Here is a 10300-nt window from a genome sequence, read left to right as displayed (position 1 = left end):
CTCCTACAACAATAGTATAAATGAAAGCCTCCAAGTCCAGTGGACGAGGTTCATGAATATCCCCAACATAAGGTAAATTGCAAACATTGCAGAAATCCTGAAGTAACATGTGTTAGGGGATATCATATAACTTGAACTCAATCATATAACACGAAAATATTAGTGAGGAGGAGGTATTGTGGCCACTTATCTTCGACAAATGCGGTAAGGCCTGCGTTCTCCACCAAGTAATAAAAATCCTCATAAAGACCGGAGACATGTAAGAACACATCGCTTGGCCACTCGCACGCTCGAACTTCTGCAACTCGGGGGACCGGATACTTGGGTTTCTTCTTCCCATTTTCATCTTCCTTGGGGTCACGACTTGAAGAGCCTCTTAGGAACCTCCTCATCTTTTCCTTTTTCTTTCTCTGAAAATTTCTGAAATTTTTAGTGACTCAAAAGAAAAGTGAAAAAGGCTCAACAAAACTCATAGCAACTACTCCTACAAGTGCCTAGAGGCCATATCATGCATCAAAAGTACTTGGGACCAACTAAAATTAACATGCAAAGCTCAAGAACAGGGTCACCAAGGGAGCAAAAATATGCAACGAATAAAGCACTAGAACAAAAACTAATTGGATCAATGGAGGAGTCACATACCAAGGAAGAATTCCCCAAAACAGTTTCGTGAATGGGGCTTTGCACAAGGCGAACGAAAAATGCAGCAAGAAGAGCAAGAACACGTGTTTGAGCTGTGGAATGATTTTTCTCGAGGTAGGAGAAGGAGATGGGAGCTGGAATAAGTGGAGGGGGGTCACGTGGGACCCACAAGCCTGCCAGGCGCGACCAGGGGGGTGGCCACGCCTCCTCGGCTTGTGGCCCACTGGTGCATCCTTCTCACTAGCTTTCTATCTCAGAAATTTTCAAAAATTCCAGAAAAAATCATACTTGAATTTCAGGGCATTTGGAGAACTTTTATTTTCGGGACACTTTTCTAAGGAACGGAAAAAGCATAAAACAGGAAAAATAAAGCTAAATTTATCATTTTTCTTCTAAGCAACACAAAGTAAAAGTTGGGAGCACAAGGTTGTGACTTCTAAATTCATCCAACTCATGGTCATCAAACGAAATCCGTCAATGAGGTTGATCAAATCTCCTTGACAAACTTTCTTCGAATCACATAAAACCGGAGAATCTTCGAATAATCACTAGGTTACCTCAACGGGGATGTGCATATCCCCAACAAGTAAATCATACTTCATCTTGACAATAGGTATAGGGCATTCAAACCTTCCAATAAGAATTGATGAAGATTTTTCAATAGCATTGATGCAATGTACTCGATATTGTTTCTTCGGAACATGCACCGTGTGCTCATTACCATTAACATGGAAAGTGACATTCCCTTTGTTGCAATCAATAACAGCGCCTACAGTGTTTAAAAAGGGTCTTCCAAGGATGACCACCATGGCATCATCCTCGGGAATATCCAGAATAACAAAGTACGTTAAGATAGTAACGTTCGCAACCACAATATGCACATCCTCGCAAATGTCAATAGGAAAAGCAGTTGATTTGTTGGCCATTGGCAAAGCCATTTCAGTAGGTGTCAACTTATCCAATTCAAGTCTACGGTATAAAGAGAGAGGCATAACGCTGACACCAGCTCCAAGATCGCATAAAGCAGTTCTAACATAATTTCCTTTAATGGAGCAAGGTATGGTGGGCACTCCGGGATCACCTAGTTTCTTAGGAGTTCCACCCTTGAAGGTGTAATTAGCAAGCATGGTGGAAATCTAAACCTTAGGTATCTTCCTTTCATTAGTCACAATATCTTTCATGTACTTAGCATAAGGAGACATTATAAGCATATTGCTGCGGCAAAAAAAGTCCTTCCCTAGCGCTTAGGAATTATTCTTATTACTTCTCTGGTTTGCGTCGGTTTTTCCCTTGAAGAGGAAAGGGTGATGCAGCACATGAGCAGTAAGTATTTCCCTCAGTTTGAGAACCAAGTTATCGATCCAGAAGGAGGGCGTCGTCAAGTCCAAAGTACATGTGCAAACACAAACAAGCTTCCACCCAACGCTTCAAAGGGGTTGTCAATCCCTTCAAGATTGTTTGCAAAGTGAGATCTGAAGGCGGAAAGTGCAACGAAGTAAAAAGTGTAAGGCTGAAAATATGGTGTGGAGTAGACCCTCGGGGCCATAGTGTTCACTAGAGGCTTCTCTCAAAATAGCAAATATCACGGTGGGTGAACAAATTACTGTCGAGCAATTGATAGAACCGCGCAAAGTCATGACGATATCTAAGGCAATGATCATACATATAGGCATCACATCCGAGACAAGTAGACCGATACTTTCTGCATCTACTACTATTGCTCCACACATCGACCGCTATCCGGCATGCATCTAGTGTATTGAGTTCATGACAAACAGAGTAACGCCTTAAGCAAGATTACATGATGTAGAGGGATAATCACAAACCGATTATGAAAACCCCATCTTTTTACCCTTGATGGCAACAACATGATGCATGCCTCGCTACCCCTTCTGTCACTGGGTGAGGTCACCGCACGGAATGAACCCAAAACCAAGCACTTCTCCCAATGCAAGAATCATAGATCTAGTTGGCCAAACAAAACCCACAACTCTAAGAGAATTACAAGGATATGAAATCGTGCATAAGAGAGATCAGAAGAAACTCAAACAAGATTCGTAGATAATCTGATCATAAGTCCACAATTCATCGAATCTCGACAAACACACGGGAAAAGAAGATTACATCGGATAGATCTCCATGAAGATCATGGAGAACTTTGTATTGAAGATCCAAGAGAGAGAAGAAGCCATCTAGTTACTATCTATGGACCCGTAGGTGTATGGTGAACTACTCACGCATCATCGGAGAGGTCATGGTGTTGATGAAGAAGCCCTCTGTGTCCAAATCCCCCTCCGGCAGGGCACCAGAACGTGCCCCAGATGGGATCTTGCGGAGACAAGCTTGCGGCGGCGGAAAAGTGATTGCGCTGATCTCCTGATTTTTTTGGGATTTTAGGGAATTTATAGGCGAAACCCCTAGGCCAGGGGACACTGAGGAGACCCACAAGCCTGGATGGCACGGCCTCCCCCTGGCCACGGGGTGGGTGTTTGTGGGGCCCCTGGGGATCCCCTGCCTTGGCTCCCAAGCTCCCCGATCTTCTTCCGTTCCAGAAAATATCATTTCGGGGATTTTCTTCCATTTGGACTCCGTTTCAAAATCTCCTCTGAAAGGGGTCAAAAACATGGAAAAAACAGGAACTGGCACTTGGCACTGAGTTAATAAGTTAGTTCCAAAAATTATATAAAAGGCATGCAAAACATCCAAAGTTTGACAAGATAATAACATGAAACCATCCAAAATTATAGATACGTTGGAGCCGTATCACATATTAGTCAAACACATTTGCAAAAAGAGATGTCTAAATTTCAACAAAGCGCTCAAAATCCTCATCATCCTTTTTCTTGGATGGTTTGGGAGGAAAGGGCATGGGTTTCTGAACCCATGGTTCTCTTTCTTTACCATGCTTCCTAGCAATAAAGTCGTTCTTATCATATCTCTTGTTCTTAGGTTGTGGGTTATCAAGATCAACAACAGGTTCAATCTCCACATCCTTATCATTACTAGGTTGATCATCAACATGAACACCACTATCAATATTATCACTAGGGTCATGTTCATCACCAGATTGTGTTTCGGCATCAGAAACAGAGACATCATTTGGATTCTCGGGTGTAACAGCAACATGTTTGCTAGCATGCAAGTTCCTATCATCTTTCTTTTTCTTCCTATTACCAAGATGACTAGGTGCATCAGTGTTAACTCCTTGAGAATCTTGTTCAATTCTCTTAGGATGGCCCTCAAGATACAAAGGTTCCTGAGTCATTCTACCACCTCTAGTGACAACTCTAACAGAATTGTCATTCAACTCATTGAGCAAGTCATTTTGAGCCTTAAGTACTTGTTCTACTTGAGTAGTGACCATAGAGTCATGTTTACTCAAAAGCTTAAGATCATTGACATTTCTATCCACACAAGCACTTATATGACTAATCATACGAGCATTTTGTCTCAATTGTCTGCTAACATAATCATTGAAACTTCGTTGTTTGGCAACGAAGTTATCAAATTCATGTAAGCATAATCTAGCAGGTTTATCATAAGGAATATCACTCTCATTGAATCTACGAAGAGAATTTACCTCTACTACCTGTGTCGGGTTATCAAGACCATGTATTTCTTTGATAGTTGGTAGATTCTTAACATCTTCAGATTTAATACCTTTCTCTTGCATAGACTTCTTGGGTTCTTGCATATCTTCAGGACTGAGGAACAGAATACCTCTTTTTTCGGAGTTGGCTTCGGAGGTGGTTCGGTAATAGTCCAAGCATTATCATTTCGCAAGATGTTACTCAATAGAATTTCAACTTGTTCCATAGTTCTTTCCTTGAAAACACAACCAGCACAACTATCTAGGTGGTCCCTAGAAGCATCGGTTAGTCCATTATAAAAGATATCAAGTATTTCATTTTTCTCAAGAGGGTGATCAGGCAAAGCATTAAGTAACTAGACAAGCCTCCCCCAAGCTGGTGGGAGACTCTTTTCTTCCACTTGCACTAAGTTATATATATCCTGCAAGGCAGCTTGTTTCTTATGGGCAGGAAAATATTTCTCAGAGAAGTAGTAAATCATATCCTGGGGACTACGCACACAACCCTGAGCAAGAGAAGTAAACCTAGTCTTAGCATCACCCTTTAGTGAGAAAGGAAACAACTTAAGGATAGAGTAATGGTGATTTTTTTTCCTCATTCGTGAATAGGGTGGCTATATCATTCAGTTTAGTAAGATGTGCTACAACCGTTTCAGACTCATAACCATGAAAAGGATCAGATTCAACCAAAGTGATCAACTCAGGATCAACAGAGAATTCATAATCCTTATTGGTTACAAAGATGGGCGAAGTAGCAAACTTAGGATCGTATTTCATTCTAGCATTCACAAATTTTTCTTTCCACTTGCGTAATAAATTCTCAAGATCATAGCTATCCTTACAAGCAAGAAAGTATTCAGCTACCTCTCCCTCCATAACATAACCCTCAGGTATATTAGGCAATTCATATCTAGGAGAGCTAGTTCTAACACGTGAAACAACAGGTTCTACTTCAATAGTTTCACCAGATTCAGAAGTATCATCACATTCAGCAGCAACTCTAGCAATTTGTGCATCAAGAAATGCACCTACTGGCATATCATTATCAAGCAAAGCATCATCATAAGCATCATGGATAGCAGAAGCAGCATCATCAAGCACATGCGACATATCAGAATTACCAATAGGTGGTGGTGTCGCAAATTTACTCATAACTGAAGGTGAATCAAGTGCAGAGCTAGATGATAGTTCCTTACGTGTCCTCGTAGTTGAGGGCAAGACTTTAGTTTTGGATCTCTCGGATTCCTCATAGTGATCAACAGACGTAAAACCCAAGTGACTCAGAGAATAGTGCTATGCTTCCCCGGCAACGACGCCAGAAAAAGGTCTTGATAACCCACAAGTATAGGGGATCGCAACAGTTTTCGAGGGTAGAGTATTCAACCCAAATTTGTTGGTTCGACACAAGGGGAGGCAAAGTATATTCTCGTGTATTAGCAGTTGAGTTCTCAATTCAACCACACCTGAAAGACTTAGTATCTGTAGCAAAGTTTCAGTTGCAAAGTAGTGTGATAGTAACGGTAGCAGTGGTAACAGTAGTAGTAGTGACAGCAGTTGTGGTAAAGTAACTTAGTAAGGACCAGTAGGAAAAGCTCGTAGGCATTGGATCGGTGATGGATAATTATTTCGGATGCCATTCATCATGTAACAGTTATAACATAGGGTGATATGTAACTAGCTCCAGTTCGTCAATGTAATGTAGGCATGTATTCCGTATTTAGTCATACGTGCTTATGGAAAAGAACTTGCATGCCATCTTTCGTCCATCCCTCCCGTGGAAGCAGGGTCCTAATGGAAACTAAGGGATATTAAGGTCTCCTTTTAATAGAGAACTGGAACAAAGATTAGCACATAGTGAATTCATGAACTCCTCATACTATGATCATCTCCGGGAGTAGTTCCGGGTATTGTCACTCCGGGGTTGCCGGGTCATAACACATAGTAGGTGACTACAACTTGCAAGATAGGATCAAGAACACACATATATTGATGAAAACATAATAGGTTCAGATCTGAAATCATGGCACTCGGGCCCTAGTGACAAGCATTAAGCATAGCAAAGTAGTAGCAACATCAATCTTAGAACATAGTGGATACTAGGGATCAAACTCCATCAAAATAACTTGATTAAATGATAGATATCATCCAACCCATCACTGTCCAGCAAGCCTACGATGAGATTACTCACGAACGATGAAGAGCATCATGGAATTGGCGATGAAGGATGGTTGGTGATGACGACATCGTCGATTTCCCCTCTTCGGCGCCCAAAACGGACTCCAGATCTGCCCTCCCGAGGAAGAACAGGTGGTGGCGGCGGCTCCGTATCGTGAAACGCGATGAACTCTTCTCTCTTAATTTTTTTGGGCGAGAGAGAATATAGAGAGCTGGAGTTGGACGCTGTGGAGCCATGAGGGCCACATAAGCCTGCCAGGCGCGACCTAGAGGGGGGGGCGCCTCCTGGGCTTGTGGGCTCCTGGCTTTGTGTCTCTAGGTAATTCTTGCGGCAGCATTTTTATTTATTCCACAAAAAATCCTCGTAAGTTTCCAGGTCATTCCGAGAAATTTTATTTTTGCGCAAAAACAACACCATGGCAATTCTGGTGAAAACAACGTCAGTCCGGGTTAGTTCCATTCAAATCATGCAAATTAGAGTCCAAAATAAAGGGTAAAAGAGTTTGGAAAAGTAGATACGTTGGAGACGTATCACTGCTCAAGAGCCCCCTTTGACACTCAAGTCGCTCTACGTTGCCGGGCCCCAGCCCCGCACATTTCCCTACCACCATTGTAGGGCAGGGCCCCGCCAATCCTGGCGCCGACCGGAACTCCCGCACGTCGCCAATAGTAGCGAGTGACATTATGACCGGTAAGACTCCTAAGGCAGAGCCCTGGAGCCCCCCTTTTGACACTCGAGCGATTCCGCATTCCGCCCCTTTTTGCGATTGCCTCGGGAGAACCGGAGGCCTCCCGAGGTTCCCGTGAAACTCCAATCAAAACAAAGAGAGAAGGAGAACACGAGTTTGGCAAAACGAGAGAACATAGAAACGAAATCCCCGCCCTTCTTTTCTTTTCAAAACATTAAGCAGAGAAAACTGCGAGCCCTCAACAACTCAAAATACAGAAGAAAGGGGAAGGCCCTAGTGGGCGTCAACTTAAAACGCAATGAAGGAACGAGAAAAGGCCGCGTCCGGCATCCTAGCATTTCACCGCCTCCGTCTCCCCCCAGCGCTAAGCATAGGGCTCCCAGTAGGTGTGGGGTGGACCCCTTCCGCGTCCTCGGGGGCCCCTGGGCGTATACAGCCTCGACTCGTTATTACGTGAGAGTGTCACGGTGGGGGTGTATATGGGAGGTCGCGAGGACGCTTTGGCCTCGCGAGTATCCCTACCCCCGACGCATTAGGCGCCTGATTACAAAAGTCATTGGTGGACTGTGTTGATTCCTCCCTCTTCTCCACTAGGCGTAGTGTGGACCCCTTCCGCGTCCTCGGGGGGCCTTGGGCGTATACAACCTTGGCTTGTTATTACTTGAGAGTGTCACGGGATGAAGGAGGTTCCGGAAGAATTGAAGGACGATGCAGGGTCGATGCAGAGGCGGCGCTGAGGTGTTACTGATTGGTGCAGGTCCCGGGGACGCTTCATGAGCCCCATGCCGCATGGTCGCGTGCACCGCTCATGGTCCCGTGACTCGTAGCACCATGGCATGGCCCGCACTGAGTGAGCCCTCGATCGAGGGAGGGCCCCTCCCGCGCCCGCTGGTCGGAAGGCTCGCCGAGGCGGTGGGTCCTGAATCCCTGGGCGATTCCCCAGTGTGCCTCGCTCGGCCACCCAGGTTAGCTTCTTGGTACCCTGGGCCGCGCCCCCAGGTCGGGCTAGCCCAACCTAAGGGCAACGACGGGTACCCGAACACCTGCTGGTGACCGAACGAAGCCCGCACCAGTGACATGGGCGTGTGTTCCACCCTCAGTCTCCAGGTGGGCGTCGCGCGCCCGGGAGGCGGGGGTGGGTACACCTCCCCCGGCCTCCAGGTTGGGATCGTCTGGCCCAGGAACTTGGGCATATGTTCCACCCTCAGTCCCCAGGCTAGGCCCCCTCGACGTGGACACGAGGGTGCGTCCACCCTGTCCAAGGCGAGGGGTCCCCGGTCCCTAGACCCAGACGTCTGCCTGGGGCAGCTCCCGACCAGCAGGTGCGTCCTCGTGAAGCCACCCCCGCAGACCGCCCCCACGGTGCTGTTCATACCTGTTCGCGTGGGAGCTGTCCGCGAGGTCGCGCGCATGTCTCCTCCTGTAATGATGCTCTACGTTGTCCCCTCCGTAGCCCGTAGGTGCGCCGATGCGGTTTTCGTTCGACCCTGTCAGCCCCCAAGGGTTGATGTAGTCGGGCCCCCGGTGTCCCCTCCTTGCTCCGTGAAGTACGCCAGGGGACACTGGGTGCCGTCTTCCCAACGGGGCCGAATCCCGTACCCCCATCTACTCCCGCAAGATCTCCAGTAGGGGGGAGCCCGAGTGGAGGTTTGGGGGCGCGCTCGCGTGGCTCTCCCATTGAAATCCCTAGCGATGCGAGCCGAGGAGCAGGACTTGCGCGGGAGTGAGGTTGGGCTTCGTCGGCGACTGTGAGCCCGAGGTGGTGCGTGTGGCCTCCGACGCGGCAATGGCGGGCGGTGCGCTGGCGCCTGAGCTCGTGCGCCACCAGTAGTGCGACATGCCTGTGCGTTGGGTGCTGACAAACTCGGACGAGAGAAGGGGCTGCCGGGAGGTGCGGAAAGTCCGAGGCGATAGTGGGATGTTGTATGGTCGGTGAAGACGGCGACCCCCGGCGCATGTCGGAAGTGTGTACAACATGGACGTCGGACGTCAATGCGACAGAACGCCGGTGGGCATCTTGGACCGTCCGCGCCGTCCAGGCCACGTGGGCGGCCTGCCTCTCCACGCAGATTCGTCGTTTCCCCGGCATGGGCACGGTCAGTTTCGGTGAGCCGAACCTTGGGAGAGACCTCGACACGCCCCCTACCTGGCGCGCCAAATGTCGGATTTTGGGCTCCGTAAAACCCTAGGGATTCAAACATAGGGGCGTGTACGAAGATCTCTCCCCTCTTAGCCTCGCCTAGGTTGCTACTCGATGGGAACGACGAAGGGCTCACTCGATGGTGAGGGGAACATAGAACACAATAGTTTACCAAGGTTTGGGCCGCTTCGAAGCATAAAACCCTACTCCTGCTTTTGGTGGATTGCCTCTCGCGGAGGTTGGCGGATGAACTAGCACAATGCACTCGAGCCTTCGAAGGTTGGGTGGCTTTGAGTGTTCTCAAGGATGAGATTGAACTGACCGACCCCCTTCAGAAGTATCCTACCCCCTCTATTTATAATGGAGGCCCGAGTCCTCTTCCCTCATAGGTTCGGCGGGAAGGGATCCCACAACGGCCAATTTTTAAGGGGAACAGGGGAACATGGTCTCCTTCTCAAAGGTGGTCTTCGCATGCAAAGTAACTGCCTGCGGTGCAGTGGCGGGCCCAAGGGTGATGTCTGCCCTACTGGCGGGCCGCGACGGCTTTGTTGCACCAGAAGGGAAACCTTTGGGGGATGCCTTTTGGAACCCCGATACGCTCCTGCCCCCTTTGCACTAAAGGGGAAACTGCTCCATCCTGCCGTCTGCTGCTCGCCTGTCCTTCCCTTGTGTCACCCTTGACTCATGAGGGATGGCCTTGCCTCGTAATGTCCACCGCTCCAGAGGGGTCCTGAGGAGGCCCCCTGCGTGTCTTGGTGCTGCTCCTCCTCGCAAGTCTTGGCCACTCGCGAGGGCCTTGTCCCGGGTGATGTTGCGCCAATTGATCTTAGGTTGGTGAAGTGGGCCAGCCCTGGGCCGCAAGCAGGCAGGTCTGGGTACCCCCATTCCCATAACACCGACAACGTGAGTGTTGCAAGACAAAAGAATTACATGGGCAAAACAAATGGGGCTAGCTAGGTTTCAAACCCAGTACCCCCTAGATTACAGTGGATGCGCTAGACATCTCGGTTGTGCTCAAGGTGTAACATAATAGGAGGTCACCATGGGCCAAGCCCAGTCGGTGAG

The sequence above is a fragment of the Hordeum vulgare genome, chromosome 5H (genome assembly GCF_904849725.1).
Source record: "Hordeum vulgare subsp. vulgare chromosome 5H, MorexV3_pseudomolecules_assembly, whole genome shotgun sequence".
Classification (NCBI taxonomy): Eukaryota; Viridiplantae; Streptophyta; class Magnoliopsida; order Poales; family Poaceae; genus Hordeum; species Hordeum vulgare.
The sequence above is the reverse complement of the archived record's forward strand: the minus strand, read 5'-3'. Positions refer to the sequence as shown.